Source organism: Acinonyx jubatus, chromosome A1 (assembly GCF_027475565.1).
Source record: "Acinonyx jubatus isolate Ajub_Pintada_27869175 chromosome A1, VMU_Ajub_asm_v1.0, whole genome shotgun sequence".
In the NCBI taxonomy this organism is placed as follows: domain Eukaryota; kingdom Metazoa; phylum Chordata; class Mammalia; order Carnivora; family Felidae; genus Acinonyx; species Acinonyx jubatus.
This window is the reverse complement of record NC_069380.1, coordinates 16,012,205-16,028,449: the sequence shown is the minus strand read 5'-3', so window position 1 is coordinate 16,028,449 and position 16,245 is coordinate 16,012,205. Positions and strand designations below refer to the sequence as shown.

The window sequence follows — 16,245 nt, the reverse complement described above, 5'->3', positions numbered from 1 at the left end:
ATTTTTTTTCACAGAAATAGAAAAAAAGTCCTAAAATTTGAATGAAACCCAAAAAATACCGTGAATATCCAAAGTGATCTTGAGAAATAAGAAAAAAGAAAGAGACATCACACTTCCTCATTTCCAACAATATTATAACACTATAGTAATCAAAGAAGTATGGTATTGGCATAAAAACAGATACATAAATCAAAGAAACTGATTAGAGAGCCCAGAGATAAACTCATGCATATAATTAATTAATATATGACAAAGGAGCCTAGAATATACAATAGGAGAAGAATAGTCTCTTCAAGAAATGGACAACCACATAATAAAGAACAAAACTGTACCACTATACTATACCATACACAAAAATTAACTCAAAATGGAGTAAAGACTTAAATGTAAAGACCTGCTACCATAAAAATCCTAGAAGAAAACATAGAGGGTAAGCCCCTTGACACCAGTCTTAGCAATGATTTTTTTTGGATTTGACACCAAAAGCAAAGGCAACAAAAGTAAAAGTAAACAAATGGGACCACTTTAAACTAAAAAAATTCTGCACAGAAAAGGAAACTATCAACAAAATTAAAAGGCAAGCTACCAAATGGGAGAAATTATTTGCAAATCACATATCCGATAAGTATTAATATCCAAAATATATAAAGAACTCATACAATCGGGGTACCTGGGTGGCTCAGTCGGTTAAGCATCCGACTTCAGCTCAGGTCATGAGCTTGTGGTTCATGAGTTCGATCCCTGCATCAGGCTGGGTGCTGACAGCTCAGAGCCTAGAGCCTGCTTCAGATTCTGTGCCTCTCTTTCTCTCTGCTCCTCCCCCTCTCACGTTCTGTCTCTCTCTGTCTCTCAAAAATGAATAAATGTTAAAAAAACTTTATTTAAGAACTCATGCAATCAATAGCAAAGAAACAAACCCTCAGATTAAAAATGGACAGAGAAACTGACTAGACATTTTACCTTAAGATGACAGGCAGATAGCCAGCAGGTGCATGTGATGGTACTAACATCGCTAATCATCAGAGAATGTAAGTCAAGACCACAAGGAGATTTTTATCTCACACCTGTTAGCATGGCTATCATCAAAAAGACAAGAAATAAAAAGTATTGACAAGGAAGTGGAGACAAGGGAACTCCTGTGCATTGTTGATGGGAATGTAAATTAGTACAGCCAGTATGGAAAACAGAATGGAGGTTCATCAAAAAATTAAAAATAGAACTACTATGTGATCAACAATCCCACTTTTGGCATGTATCCAAATGAAACGAAAACAGGGCATCAGCTTTCTGCACTCATATGTTCATTGCAGCATTATTCATGATAGCCAAGATATGGACACAATATAAGTGTCTGTCAACAGATGAAAGGATAAAGAAGTTGTGGTGTCTATATATATAGTGGAATGTTATTCAGCCATGACAAAGAAGATAATCCTGACATTTGTGACAACATGGATGGATCTTGAGGGCATTATGTTAAGTGAAATAAGCCAGACAGGGAATACTGCAGGGAATACTTCTATGTGGAATCTAAAAAAACAAACAAATAAACAAAAACCAAACTTATAGAAAAAGAGAGTAGAAAAGTGACTGCTAGAGGCTACAGATAGGGGAAATATGAAGAGGCTGGCAAAAGGGCACAAAATTTAAGCTATAAGGTGAATGAAGTCTGAGTATCTAGCATAGAACATGATGATTAGCTGATAGAATACTGTATTGTATAATTGATAGTTCCTAAAGAAGTAGAACTGAAATATTCCTACCAAATATATATATATATGTATATATATATATTATTAATACAAACTATATTATAGTAATACAAATTATGTGTGTGTGTGTGTATAGTGTTGGATGTGTTAATTAACTAGATGTGAGAAATCCTTTCACAATATGTATATCAAAACTTCATGGTTACACTTAAATACCTTAGAATTTTATTTGTCAATTATGCTTTAATAAAGCTAAAAAAATATTTGCATTATAAAAATAAAGACATGGATCCTCAAACATATCAGCAGGGTAGCAGATCTAAAACATTCCAGAGGCAATCAGAGAGGAGCCTGTAGCTCAAGGTTCATTTGACATCTTAAAAACTTTTCTGGTTTAGAGTACAGATGATGTTTCATATCTTGCTTTGAGGCTCCAGATACAGATAACCCTCTCTCCCCACACATACACACAGTATTTGAAAGATAACATACATAGTATTAATAAACACTTAAAAACACAAAAAGGTACAAATGCACTGAAAAGTATTAAATATTATCATGACCAGAATGAGATGGAAATTTAAGGTGGTAGGCAAAGTTACAGCTTAGGGTACTAAGCTCAATTCCATGTCTTTAAAAAAAATTTTTTTTAATGTTTATTTTTGAGAGAGAGAGAGAGAGAAAGAGAGCGAGCAAGCATGAGTGGGGGAGGGGCAGAGAGAGGGGAGACACAGGATCAGAAGCAGTCTTCAGGCTCTGAGCTGTCAGCACAGAGCCCTACACCGGGCCCAAACTCACGAACTGCAAGATCATGACCTGAGCCGAAGTTGGCGCTTAACCAACTGAGCCAACCAGGTGCCCCTCAATTCCAGGTCTTAAAGCAGAATCTACCAGAATTTCATTTTCTTTGGTATAACACAACTAAAACTATAGTCAGAATCAGGCCCAGTATTTGATACTAGGATCTGAATAAGATTCCCTTCTCCAAAAGGCAGGGGCTAAGCAAAGAGGCCAGATTGTTCTTACGACTATGACACGAATCAGTCTACATGTCTGAGCTAGACAAAGCGGAAGTGTCTTCATGACAAGGGCTGAGTCAACCTACCCACTGGTTTGGTGTCTGGGTCTACAATACTATCAAAATCACTTCCAGATGCAGGATGAATCTGGCAATGTAAGAATTAGTTCTAAGACCAACAGAGGGATAAGCATGAGCTCAAAGAGAAAGAGGGAAGGGAAGAACCACCTTTCATAAAGATAGGTCTACACATACCCAGATCCTAAAATACATGATAAAAACTGTTAACAAAGAAAGCCAATAAAATCAACAATGAGAAAATTCACTTATCTCAAATGGAAAGAAAATATCATTCAGGGGCGCCTGGGTGGCGCAGTCGGTTAAGCGTCCGACTTCAGCCAGGTCACGATCTCGCGGTCAGGGAGTTCGAGCCCCGCGGGCTCTGGGCTGATGGCTCAGAGCCTGGAGCCTGTTTCCGATTCTGTGTCTCCCTCTCTCTCTGCCCCTCCCCCATTCATGCTCTGTCTCTCTCTGTCCCAAAAAAATAAATAAACGTTGAAAAAAAAAATTAAAAAAAAAAAGAAAATATCATTCAGAATTTATGATCTTCTAACAGCTAAAAGAATATATATATTTTTAATTTAAACAAGCTATAAAACAAGAATAAAAATAAAACATAAAATGTATAGATAAAGAAATAAATTAAGATATTTAAATAAGAATACTTATTAAATGGATGAAGGAGAATCAGGGGAATGAGGAAAGAGGCTAAGAGGTACAAGGATTTTTGAGAACTGATTAATATGTTCTAAAATTAGATTATAGTGATGGTTGCACGAGTCTGTAAATGTACCCCAAACTGTTGAATCAATATACTTTAAATGGGTAAATTTTATGGTATGTAAGTTATAGCTCAATAAATCTGTAAAAACAGTAGACATTAAAATAAAAACATGATTTTCAATAGAAAATTTAAACTGTAACCCAACACAAAAAGAGAAATGTCATATTTCATCAATTCTAATATGCACATATTCTTCACATTTTAACATCTCTGGAATCAGGATGCATCATATAACCAATGTTGGCTTATAATCACCATCATCCAGGCATCCTTATGAAATTGCCACCTTCTCATGTCTTATATGTATGAACTTGTATCCTGAGTTATATGCTTTGTTTGTACTTCATGTATTTCATATAATTTCCACATAAAATGTTTTTCAAAATATTGTATTTATCATGATTTCATCTTCTTAGAGTCAATGAAAGAACAGTAGAGACAGAATTGGATATTAATGAGACAAATATCAGGTGCCTGGGTGGCTCAGTCGGTTCAGCATCTGACTCTTGATTTCAGCTCAGTCATGATCCCAGGGTCATGGGATCAAGCCATGCTTGAGATTCCCACGCTTAAGATTCTCTCTCTCTCTCTCTCTCTCTCTCTCTCTCTCAACCTCTACCCTCTCTCTACCTGTCTCATGCTGGCTGTCTCTCTCTCAAAAAAAAAAAAAAAAAGAGAGAGACAAATATCATTGTAGAAGGACTACTACTAATTCAACATTTTTTTTTTTTTTGCAACACAAAATCCTTTAACGATTCTAAGGCAAGAACCCATCAGAATATTTATTTACTTTTCAAGGAATGTGTTCTCTTCTCAAGGATTCTGAACTAATTAGTCCTTGGTGATACTGATGCTAGTACAAATTGTGAAGTGGATATTCTTATTGCTGTTTTTTGTTTTTTGGGTTTTTTTGGTGATCAAGTGGTTTACTCTTGGTCCCCAAGATTCTCTAGTAATTTACTCATTTACTTATTTATTCATACTCTTAGTCTCATCTTCTTTTTCAAAAATTAGTATCTTAGTAGTAGACTGTAACCGCAGGGTAAATTAAAGTTGAAGGAGGGGCTAAATTCTCCAAGGTGTCCATTGGGACTCCCATTGTCACTCTGGGACTTGAGGTATTGAGGACAGGGCTCTTGAAGTTTTACTTTCTAGACAGTTACATTTCTGAATCACTTAAGTTTTTATTGAGATTAGTCAATCAGCCCAAGGTAAATTGTGAAATGGCTACTTGCATCTGCAACTGGAAACTAGAATATCATTTTTGGCTTAATTAAGATTATAATGTCATTTTTATAACTTTAATAAGTTCCTTGTTTAATATATAATTTTTAGTCTCCATATTTTCTGATTCTGCCACCATTTTTGTATACAAGAGTCAAGATGGCAATAGTATCTTATAGGTGGTTTGGACAAAATCCATTTTTTTCTCATTTTCTACTAATATACATGAATTAATCATGTATTTGAGAGGTTTAAAAAAAATCATACAAATGTTTCCAGTAATGTTTGCTAGAGCAGATTTTAGGAAATTTTCAACTTCCTAATTTGAGGTCAGAATTCTTTGTACACATGTAATCTATCTTTATAACCAATATGAGTCATATTTTATTTTCCATACTAACATCATAGTGAACATTGCAAAATAAAAGAAAGAAAATAGGGATATACCTGGCTAAATAATACACTGAGAATGAAAATCACAAATATCTTCTTAATAACTTGAAGATATAGAATTTTTCAAGTTTTTTTTTCTCCCTAGCATACCAGGCAGGAAAATAATAAAAAAAACAACACAAAATAAAAACATCTTAAATATTTGCTGATGGTTATGTTTTTAGCTCAAACCTTTTGCTTATGGACTTTGCTCCTTGTAGAATCACTGGAAAATTGTGGGACAGAACTTGAAACCTGAAAGGAAGCAAGAATCACATGTTGGACATAAACCCTGGAGTGTCTCACTCAGCAATGAAACACATCTTAGCCAGCCACAAGTGTATACCAGATGACCATGAGTGTCTGATGACAGTCCATGGTTGGCCCACCTCACGGTTCATTGGTTTTTAAAATACTTTACACAACAAATGCACTTTCTCCAAACTTCTCCACCCATAATGAAGAATTTTTGTTACCCTATTCCTCAAACATCATCTTTACTCCAAAATGAGGATATGGTTTTTTGTTGCCTTGCTCTTCTGATGATCTTACATTTTGTGATTTTACTTTCCCTATTCATAAAAATTTCCTCCTGGAAACATCACTTACATGACTGGTGGCAACTAATGGGAATTTAGGTCTATATACAGTGATTTGGATGGAGCAGGGGAAAGTAATAACACGTTATCCAATGGACACATTCCCTAAACTCATCACTACTGGTACCACAAAAAAAATATTACTACAGTAAAGGAAAAGTAAACATTCAATGAGGATTTTTCTAAAAAAGAGTCTGTGCTCGTTCAAGAAGTCCATATCTAGTCTATCAAGCTGTGGACAAAGAAATACCTGTTGTTAAAAAGCTCTCCATCAGTTGGAACAATGGATGAAGGTCACAATAATGCCTGCTGCGTTGGTCAGAACATACATTGGTGAGTCATGGATCAGCAGAGTTAGGACTTCATCTTTGTGTTCCCAGCACTGCATTTCTATTTATATTGAGGATCTTTTATTCTAGTCCTTCAGGGAAAAAGATCTCCATCTAAAATCTGACACTTTATTTCTTAAGGTAACTTGATGAATCTCTCCCATATCTTACCTTGAAATTCTTAAAGAGATTAAATGACATTACATACATGAAGAATGCGGAGTGTAGGTATTTAAAGAATGCTAGTTTATCTCCTGTTGGGGAACTTGGCAGACTTACTGCACCAAAGTCTCAGACTAGGCTCAGGGCAGATCCTTTACTTCCTGAAAATCTCAATTTCTTTTATCTTTATTGTTTCTATATGGTTTCTTGAATCCATCTTGTCCTTGCAGATGTATACTTTTTTGGAAGAGGCATGAGGACAAAGGAGTAGAGAAGAGGAGCTATCAGCAACAGTTGGAAGTTGCAAAGCTCTTGGGATAGTAGTGACCTGCTTAGCCTATCAGAGAATATGCTGAACACCATCAGTCAGGAAAGTCTAGAACAGACTGAATGTGTCACCAAAGCCCGGAAAGACTTGGGACATGAAAGCACAGATTTGAGCCTCCTGATAAGATTATCAAGATCTGAAAGATAACGGATCAGTGCTTTCATTAACTACAGTTCGCTTTCAACCCCTAAAAAGCTATACCCTGTCAAATCATCCAACAATTGCCAGAGAAAAATAATGACATTTTGGAGCATACTAATGCTCAAAATATTTTACTTCCATGTACCCCTTGTCAGGAAGTCTCTAGATAATATGTTATATCATATAAGGCAATTAGCTAAGGAAAAGGAAGACATGGAATTAGGAGACGGGGAGAAGTACAGAGAGGTCAGGGATGTTGGTCAGGTGTTGATGAAAGAAGATCTAGAATAATAGACTTTCAGGAAATCTGGAGAACACTGAAGCAGAAAAATAGGCGCTCCAGATGGAATCTCTTCTTGAAAAGTATGAAATAGATCAAAGGCCTCATGTGCCTACAGATAAGAAGAGACTCACACTTCCATCAGAGAATTTGCAGATTAATTGTTTATGGGTAATACCAAACTAAGAAGAGACAATAACTCCATGAAACATAAATTTTGTTCAAGAAAAGTAATCATGGTCAGTAGATTAACTATGAATTATGAGTATATATTCATAACCCATAGAATAACAAACTATAAATACCAATCTAATAAAAGATTCCTTCAGAGAACAGGGCTGAAAGAAAGTATACACATGTGAGGAGAAGAAAGTCTGGGCCGTAAGAGTTTGACCCTATTTTCTGTTGTATGGAATCAGTAAGTATCTCAAATCAAAAAAGTCAGCAGGTAACAGTATCAGAAAGTAACTTAGTAATAGGATTCAAGTGCCAAAAGAATACACTAGACTAGTAGAAACTGGTTATCTGTAGAGTAGGAAACGGGAGCAGGAAGAAGTCAAGAGATTATTCTTCTTCATCAAAATTCCTGTCTAGAACTAGTGGCTTTGTAAAATCTTGTGCATAACTTTGATAATAAAGGTTATGTTTAAATAAATAAAATTTTATTTAAGTAAGTTAAATAATGTTAAGTTTATTGTGATATTCTTGTGATCGATAGATGATAGATAGATAGACAGAGAGATAGTTCTTACAGACATTCCAGACCTCTAATTGATACATAATGGAATTATTCCTCTCTTGTAGTCATTTTTCGCAGGCATCTTCCTAAGGACCCATACTGAATTATCTAGCTCCTTGCTACTCAAAATATAGGCCCCAAACCAGAAACATCAGCATCACTTAGGAGCTTGTTAGAAATGCAGAAGGTCAGGACTCATCTCAGGGATACTGAATTGAAACCTGCATCTTAACAAAATCCCTGTGTACATTAAACTTTCAGAAGCATTGGTCGAGATCACTGCGTTAGTACCCTCAACTCTAGGTAAAATGTTTAGCCCTCTCTCATAGATACCTTGCTCGGTTTCCACCCTTTTGTAAATCTCAAAACCAGCAAATATCCCATTAGAGTTTTTCAACTTTGGTACTTTTGACATTTGGACCAGAAAATTCTTTGTTGTGAAAACTATCCTGTGCATTGTAGGATGCTTAGCAGCATTCTAGGCCTCTACCAACCAGATGCCAACTTCCTCTCCATAGTGGCAACCAAAAATATCTCCAGACATTGCCAGATGACCCCAGAAGGGTAAAAATCGGCCCCAGTTGAGAACTACTACATTAGAGAATGAATCTTGAGGTAGGGTTTAAGGCAGCACAATCCTCAGAATGAAGTGCAATCAGAATTAGGGAAAGTGAGTTGAGAGGCAGAGAGAAACATAGTTTGAAAAAGAATATTAAACACTACAATGTAATTTCATATTTGAAATGAAATACTTGTGGTTTACAATATACAGTATTAACAGTAAAGCACCTGGGGATTTGCAGGATTTCCTTGGGGATATGCAAAAGATTCAAAACTCCTAAGTTAAATCCATCTCCTTTGGGTGCTGTGGCTCTTATAGGCATGCTTGCATTTTTGAAATTTCTATTGGCTTATCAATATTTGGATAATATGTTTCAAATTTCAAAATTATTTTGCAAAGAAATGGTCTCAAAATTGCAAAGAATATATCCCGAAATGTGTGACATCTATTAGGAATACAGAAAAGATTTCTGAAAACTTGTGGGAATTTTTGATTTAAAAGAAGTTTTAGGGGTGTCTGGGTGGCTCAGTCGGTTAAGTGTCCAGCTCTTGATCTCGGCTCAAGTCATGATCTCATGGTTTGTGAACTCAAGCCCCATGTCGAGCTCTGCATCGACAGCATAGAGCCTGCTTGGGATTCTCTTTCTCTCTCTCTCCCCCTTCCTCTGCTCTCTCTCTCTCTCTCTCAAAATAAATAAATAAACTAAAAAAAAGGTAATAAAAATCCAGATTTATATATGGTTTTAACATTGTTCAACACCGGCACCTTCACTCAGTTCATATGTGAAGAGGCATCCCATGGGAAGAGTGACAGTAGGACCATCACTCACTTGTGTTGAAATGTATTACTGTTTAGGTGGGCTGCATGTAGATGGCTTATGGGTGTCATTACTTTTTCTTAACTAAACAAGGCCTCTAAATGGAAAGAGACTTTAACAGATACTCCTAGTGTGGCAGGCACAAGGGAACAACAATAAAATGCTAGACTTGACATTTCTCCTACTCCTAGTACCATTTCTTAATCAGCCACGTGGCACAGTTAAGAAAAAAAAAAAAAAGAAAGAAAAATATGGACAAAAATTTGAAGGAAAATGGCCATTTTACAAGAACTGTTTAAAATATAAATTCATGGGGCGCCTGGGTGGCGCAGTCGGTTAAGCGTCCGACTTCAGCCAAGTCACGATTTCGTGGTCCGGGAGTTCGAGCCCCGCGTCAGGCTCTGGGCTGATGGCTCAGAGCCTGGAGCCTGGTTCCGATTCTGTGTCTCCCTCTCTCTCTGCCCCTCCCCCATTCATGCTCTGTCTCTCTCTGTCCCAAAAATAAATAAACGTTGAAAAAAAAAATTAAAATATAAATTCATATAAACTTGTATTCATGACAAACCTTTCAAGTGTATATCATCCTGAGAAGAGTTAATTATATGCATGTATATATGTATATATATGTATATATATATATAAAATTAAGATATACTTAGCTATATTTATATATAGTAGAATTAACACACATGTGTGTGTGCATGTGTGCACATTTTGAAAAATCGTAAAGAGTAGCACATAAATTTGCTTGATATATGCTTATGGAATGAAAGGTTAGTACAGGGAATTCTTCAAAGCAACACTGAAATAGTCTAGTTTCATAAGTGATGGTCCTACTGTCACTCTTCCTTTGGGATGCCACTTATGAAATGAGTGAAGGTGCAGGTGTTGAACAATGTTATAACCATATATAAATCTGAATTTCTTTTTACTCTTTTTAAAGTTTATTTATTTATTTTGAGAGAGACAGAGAGAGAGAGAGCTGGGAGGGGCAGAGAGGGAGAAAGAGAATCCCAAGCAGGCTCTATGCTGTCAATGCAGAGCCCGACATGGGGCTCGAGTTCACAAACCATGAGATCATGACTTGAGCCGACATCAAGAGCTGGATGTTTAACCGATTGAGCCACCCAGACACCCCTAAAATTTCTCCAAATAAAATCACCATGGATGATCTGAAAAGCAATTTAGTTTACTCATCCTGCTTTTCAGCGGGAAGTGGTTTGAACAAACTGAACTTCAGCGCTACCAGATCCAGAAAGTCTACAGCCTGCTGCACAGAAAGTGTTAGGAGAGATTTAGTCTTGTCAAAGCAGATGGATGGCTTGTTATCCTGATTCCCCTCTAGATATGGCTTATCATACAAGCCAGACAACTGTTCGATTTCAGCCAGAGTTAGAGTCCATATCAATATCCAACTAACTCCATTTTTGTAGTCCTAAAGATGTTTAGGCTCCAAAATAAATACTGCTCTACTTTGAAAATCTGGCAATTTCTAATCCCAAACCCCAAATCCTAAATGTTAGACAGAAAAACATTTTATTCACAGGAGCTGTTTCTTCTGTGTTCATCTGTAGAACATCTCCACTTGTTATAATACTGCCTTAACAAACAAAAAACAAGCATGTCTCTAATTGGGAAGGCCCATGAAACCAAATAAAGTAAATCAATCAAATGATTAGAGAGAGAGAGGAGGAAACCTTTTTTTACTTATTCATAAATATAAGTATTCTTGAAGTTAACACTAAATGTTCACACCTTTTCAGATGCCTACTACAAACCAAATACACAGCTAAGCAGAATATACAAAAACACAATCTGTAGCCTAAAATAGAGCTGTGTATACAGTATCACTGAACTGACACAGGAATGGACAATTTTGCAATGAGCCGGATGATAAAAAGACTTTTTCATACACAAAATTTTTGTCATTGAGTAGTTTGAAAGAAGAGTGGCAATAATGCAGTTTGACAAAGATGTATATGGGAAGATGTGATGAAAGAAGGGAACAAGAAGAAGAGACAGAAAATGCTGTAACCTTGATAAAACCACAACATTTCAGCATAGAAGACACATAGTGTTTATGCAGAAAGGAGAAGAAGGGGACAGACTTCAAAGCCTCCTGTGAGCTATAAACTCCAAAGCTGTAGAATTCATCCTTTAGCCTACATGACGACTGGACATTGAAAGATTTTAAGCAAAGAAGATGGATGGGATCTACTTAAACATTACATTCTCTTGGAAGCTGGCTTAGAAGTCTGGCTCCTAAATTATTCTTGGTTCCCCTGGTAGTACTCCCACAGTAAATGATTTACTATAATTACAGATGAATTTGAGCATACTTTGAGACATTCATCTTTGTTAATTTGTAATATATATATATATATATATATATATATATATATATATATATACTGCACACAGAACAAACAACAAAAGAGAAGAAGGGGTTGAGTATGGGTCAGAATTGCATGGAAGCATCAGAGGGGCAATAACCAGCCCTGCAGCCTGTATAGACTGATGCAGAGTTCTTAACCCTAGTGACAAAGAAGAGTTAAGTTAGACACAGAACCAGCAGAATGAAGGCTCAAAAACATTAATTAATTTTGTATCAATTATAAATAATTATAAATCGTATCTTTTTAATGCACACTTCTTGCTTCCTCTAGGTTGTAAATTCCAGTGAAAGTAAAGGTTGTGTCTATATTGATCAGCATTGTATTACTAAGATTGATTTTAGCACATAATGGATTTCCCCCCAGAAAAGCTATTTTAGTGAATAAATATAAGAATATATGCTTCCTTTCAGAAATAATTCTGGAAGCAATATGGAGAATGGACTAGAAAAAGATAATTCAAGCTTTGCCTCTTGAGTTATGTTCTTTTTTTTTTTTTTTTGAGTTATGTTCTAGAAGGGGAGATGAGGTTCTCAACTAAGTGACAGTGGGAGTAAGTAAAGAGGAGGGATACACTCAAGAAATATTTATTTATATATTTATAAAGTTTATTTATTTTGAGAGAGAAAGAGAGAGAGCTTGAGTTGGGGAGAGGCAGAGAGAGAGAGAGAGAGAGAGAGAGAGAGGGAGAGAGAGATCCAAGCAGGCTGTGCTCTGTCAGCCCAGAGCCCGATGTGGGGCTCAAACTCACAGTGAGATCATGACCTGAGCCAAAAATCACAAGTCAGACACTGAACCAACTGAGCCACCCAGGCATCCCTCTATTAGCATCTTTTCCAAAGCCTCTAAACATTCTCATTTCTATGTCATATTAATGAATATCCTCCTGGCCCTTGTATTTCTCCATGATGTTAGTTCTTTCTCATACTTTTCTTTCAAATGCAAGGTTCTTATATAACAATCCATCCTTAACTCTATTCCTTTACTCTCATTCTTAACTTCTGCTCCACTTGTCCAGCGACACACATTGGTAATATGGACTCTTCTTAACTCTTGGCCCCCCAGTAAGGAAAAAAGGAGATGAAATTTCACCTACATTGAAGGTGGCATTATACACTTGATTTGTTTATACTATCTGACCTTCTTTTTTTTTTTTTCAACGTTTTTTATTTATTTTTGGGACAGAGAGAGACAGAGCATGAACGGGGGAGGGACAGAGAGAGAGGGAGACACAGAATCGGAACCAGGCTCTAGGCTCTGAGCCATCAGCCCAGAGCCTGACGCGGGGCTCGAACTCCCGGACCGCGAGATCGTGACCTGGCTGAAGTCGGACGCTTAACCGACTGCGCCACCCAGGCACCCCAATATCTGACCTTCTTAATGAGGTGCTCTAATCACTTTGCTTTCACATTGTCACCCAGTATAAGGCAGTTTTTCATCAAGTTTACTCTCTCCTCTTACCCCTCCAATCATTCCTTCTTACTTACCTTCAAGTTCCAGTTTTATTTTGAATTGCTCTTTCCTATGACTTTTCATTTTAATATTAATCAACCTGGCATCCCTTGAACAATTAATACCAATGTAGGCTTTAGACCTTTGTTCTTGTTATTTTCTTCCCAATGCTTAATTTGTATTTTTCTGTTAAAGACCAGTTTAAGTATTAGCTTCTCCAAGAAGTCAGCCTTAACACCCTCAGGCTAAGTTGGATGATTGATCTCAAGGGTGTCCATAAAACTGTGTGTATATTTTCATTTCCATATTCAATTTTCAAATTTTTAGTAGCTTTGCAATTATTTGTTATTTTGATCAGGTCATTAGCTGCTTCTTTTTGTTTTTTTAAGTTTGTTTATTTTGAGAGTGAAAGAAAGCACAAGTCAGGGAGAGACAGAGAAAAAAGGAGAGAGAGAATCCTCAGATGTGGGGCTCAAACTCCCTAACCATGAGATTATGACCTGAGCTGAAATCCAGGGTCGGATACTTAACCGACTGAGCCACCCAGGCACCTGAACATTAGCTTCTTAAAGACAGTCTGTATTCCATGAATCTCTGCATCTTTATCACAGAAAACAGAGAACCTGGGACATAGCAAGTGCTCACTAAAAGCTTGTGGAATGTGTAAAATTAATTTAGCAAAGTTTCGTAATTATGGAAGGCTACTGGAAGTCTGTGCATGGAGGAGCTATTTAACAAATATTATGTGACATTAAATCTGGAAATGCATGAAACAAAGATTTGAGTGAAAAAGAGTCAGAAAAGCAGCATCAGAGACAGGAGAACCTGGGAGGAGAGGTGCTATCACACACAGGGCAAGAGACATGAGATTTCCAAGAATTAAGTAATAGTTAGCAACATTCCTATAAGAAGGCCAGAAAAGACATGCAGAAAACAGACTGAGAAAGACTAAATAATAGTCCCCAAAGAGGTCCACACACTAATCCCCACACTCTGTGACTGTGTTATCATACACAGCCAAAGGGACTCTGCAAGTATAAATTAAGGGTTCTGAGATGGGGAGAGTTTCCTAGATTACCCCGGTGTCAATGACATCATACAGATCCTTGTAAGAGGAAGCCAAGAGGATCAGAGTGAGAGACAATATGTGATGTTAGAAGCAGAGGTCACAGGGATTCAAGGTCACAGGCCAAAGAATGCAGGCAGTCTCTAGAAGATGAAAAGGAAAGGAAAGGATTCATCCCTAGAGTCTCCAGAAGGACACAGGCCTGGCAACTGAGTTTTAGACTTCTGAATTCCAGAACTGTAAGAGGATACATTTATGTTGCTGTAAGCCACTGTTTGTGACATTTTGTTATAACAGCAATAAGATACAATACACAGTCACTGAGCCAGTAAAAAGGTTAAATTCTAAGGGAAGAGAGCAGGTATAAACTTCATGGGGGAAACAAAGCCTCTTAGAATGAAATAAAAAACAAGATAAGGGCACCCTGGTGGCTCAGTCAGTTAAGTATCTGACCCTTGATTTCAGCTCAGGTCATGATTTCACAGTTTGTAGGATAGAGCCCTGCGTTGGGCTCTGTGTTGACAGCATGGAGCCTGCTTGGGATTCTCTCACTCTCTCTCTGTCTGTCCCTCGCGCGCTCTCTCTCTCTCTCTCTCTCTCTCTCTCTCTTTCTCAAGATAAATAAATAAACTTAAAAAATAGGATAAGCATTTGGGAAAACAAATCATAGAGCCTTTTTTTTTCACAGGAGAGATTTAGATATGTTCAAAGGAAGAAAAGAAAAGTGGAGATGGAATTATCAAAGCTTTTGAAGAGAAACTGTGTGAAGGGATGAATTCCTAATGGCAACAGAAAAGGGCACAACTACCACATGTTTGCTTTGTGGCCATCATTGTCAGTCATGGACCTTCCCACTTTACAGAGGCATCTCAATAAATCCTTAAGGTAAACCATTAACTCTCATTATGAGAGAATTGTGGCTGAGGAAGGTTAACTAATTTGCCCAGGCTATACACATTATAAATTGTGGAGCAGGACCTGAATCCAAGTCTGTCTGATAAAGTCCATGCTCTTTATGCCCCCAGAAAGACAGGAAAGGTTAGCATGCCTCTCAAGCTCCGATTCCTTGTCCTTTGAGTCAGGAGGGGAGGAAACAAAAATGGAGGAGCAATTAGATGTGCTCTGGATACAAAAGAAGGGAGATGAAAGTGTACTTAATAAATTAAGGGAAAAAAAGCATATGAGCCAACTTTTAAAGGATGAGATCTAGATAAAAATATTTTCACATTGAATCACAGTATTCATCAACTCTGGTTATTTTTATACAGTTCTAACAACTTCTAAATGGTCAAGAGTTTCAGTTCAACCAAATTGTCAAGTTTTTCCCTTAAAAGAGAAAAAAAAATAGTAAGAAACAAAGTTAACATACCAGAGTGTTCAGGTTGAGTCTAAATCAAAATAAATTGCATGTCTAGTGAGTTTCAAAAGTACAAGCTATTTCCCCACATCTGTAAACAATAGATTTTACTTAGTGTGAGAAAATCCAACCAACTTAGCAGAACACAGTGTAAATTGACTTATCTGAATGGTATTTTGTGCTTCTAATTTGGGAAGGTGCTTGGTTTAACAATTTGTCTGCATCCAAAAAAGGAAAAGACTACACTAAGAATCGGGTAAGTACAGAATTAGTATACAGATATTTTCACTAAGAATTTATTTTTAAATGTTTAAAATCTATACTTTCTTAAACATCCACATATAGTTCCAACTTTCAAACAATTAAATTAGATTAATTTAACAAACAGGAGATGGTTGGATTTGGACTAAAATTTGAAGACAATTCAAAATGCAGATCAGGGATGCCTGGGTGGCTCAGTCGGTTAAGCGTCTGACTCTTGGTTTCAAGGGTCAGGTCATGATCTCATTGTTCATGAGATCTAGCCCAGGGTCTGGCTCTGTGCTGACAGCACGGGGCCTGCTTCGGGATGCTCTCTCCCTCTTTCTCTGCCCCCCCTTCCTCACTCGGTCTCTCTCTTAAAATAAATAAATAAACTTTACAAAAAAAAAGTAAAATGCAGATCAATGACAAAGACAATGTAAGTTGGAAAAACTTTTTAAATGAATGGCCACTTTGGGCAGTTGAATAGAAATAATAATAAAACAGATTAAGGATTTCAAGGAAACTGTTGTATAACAGAATCAAAATT

At 36.8% G+C, this 16,245-nt stretch overlaps 1 long non-coding RNA gene across 1 annotated transcript in view; it reads right to left on the bottom strand.

The window, feature by feature from the left end:
- Positions 1–4,250: 4,250 nt before the first annotated feature.
- The window catches only part of LOC113600938 (uncharacterized), a 185,867-nt gene continuing 173,872 nt past the window's right edge, over positions 4,251–16,245 (bottom strand). The window contains exon 3 of the long non-coding RNA XR_003422053.2: positions 4,251–5,485. This is a non-coding gene — a long non-coding RNA (uncharacterized LOC113600938). The remainder of the gene's footprint in view (positions 5,486–16,245) is intronic.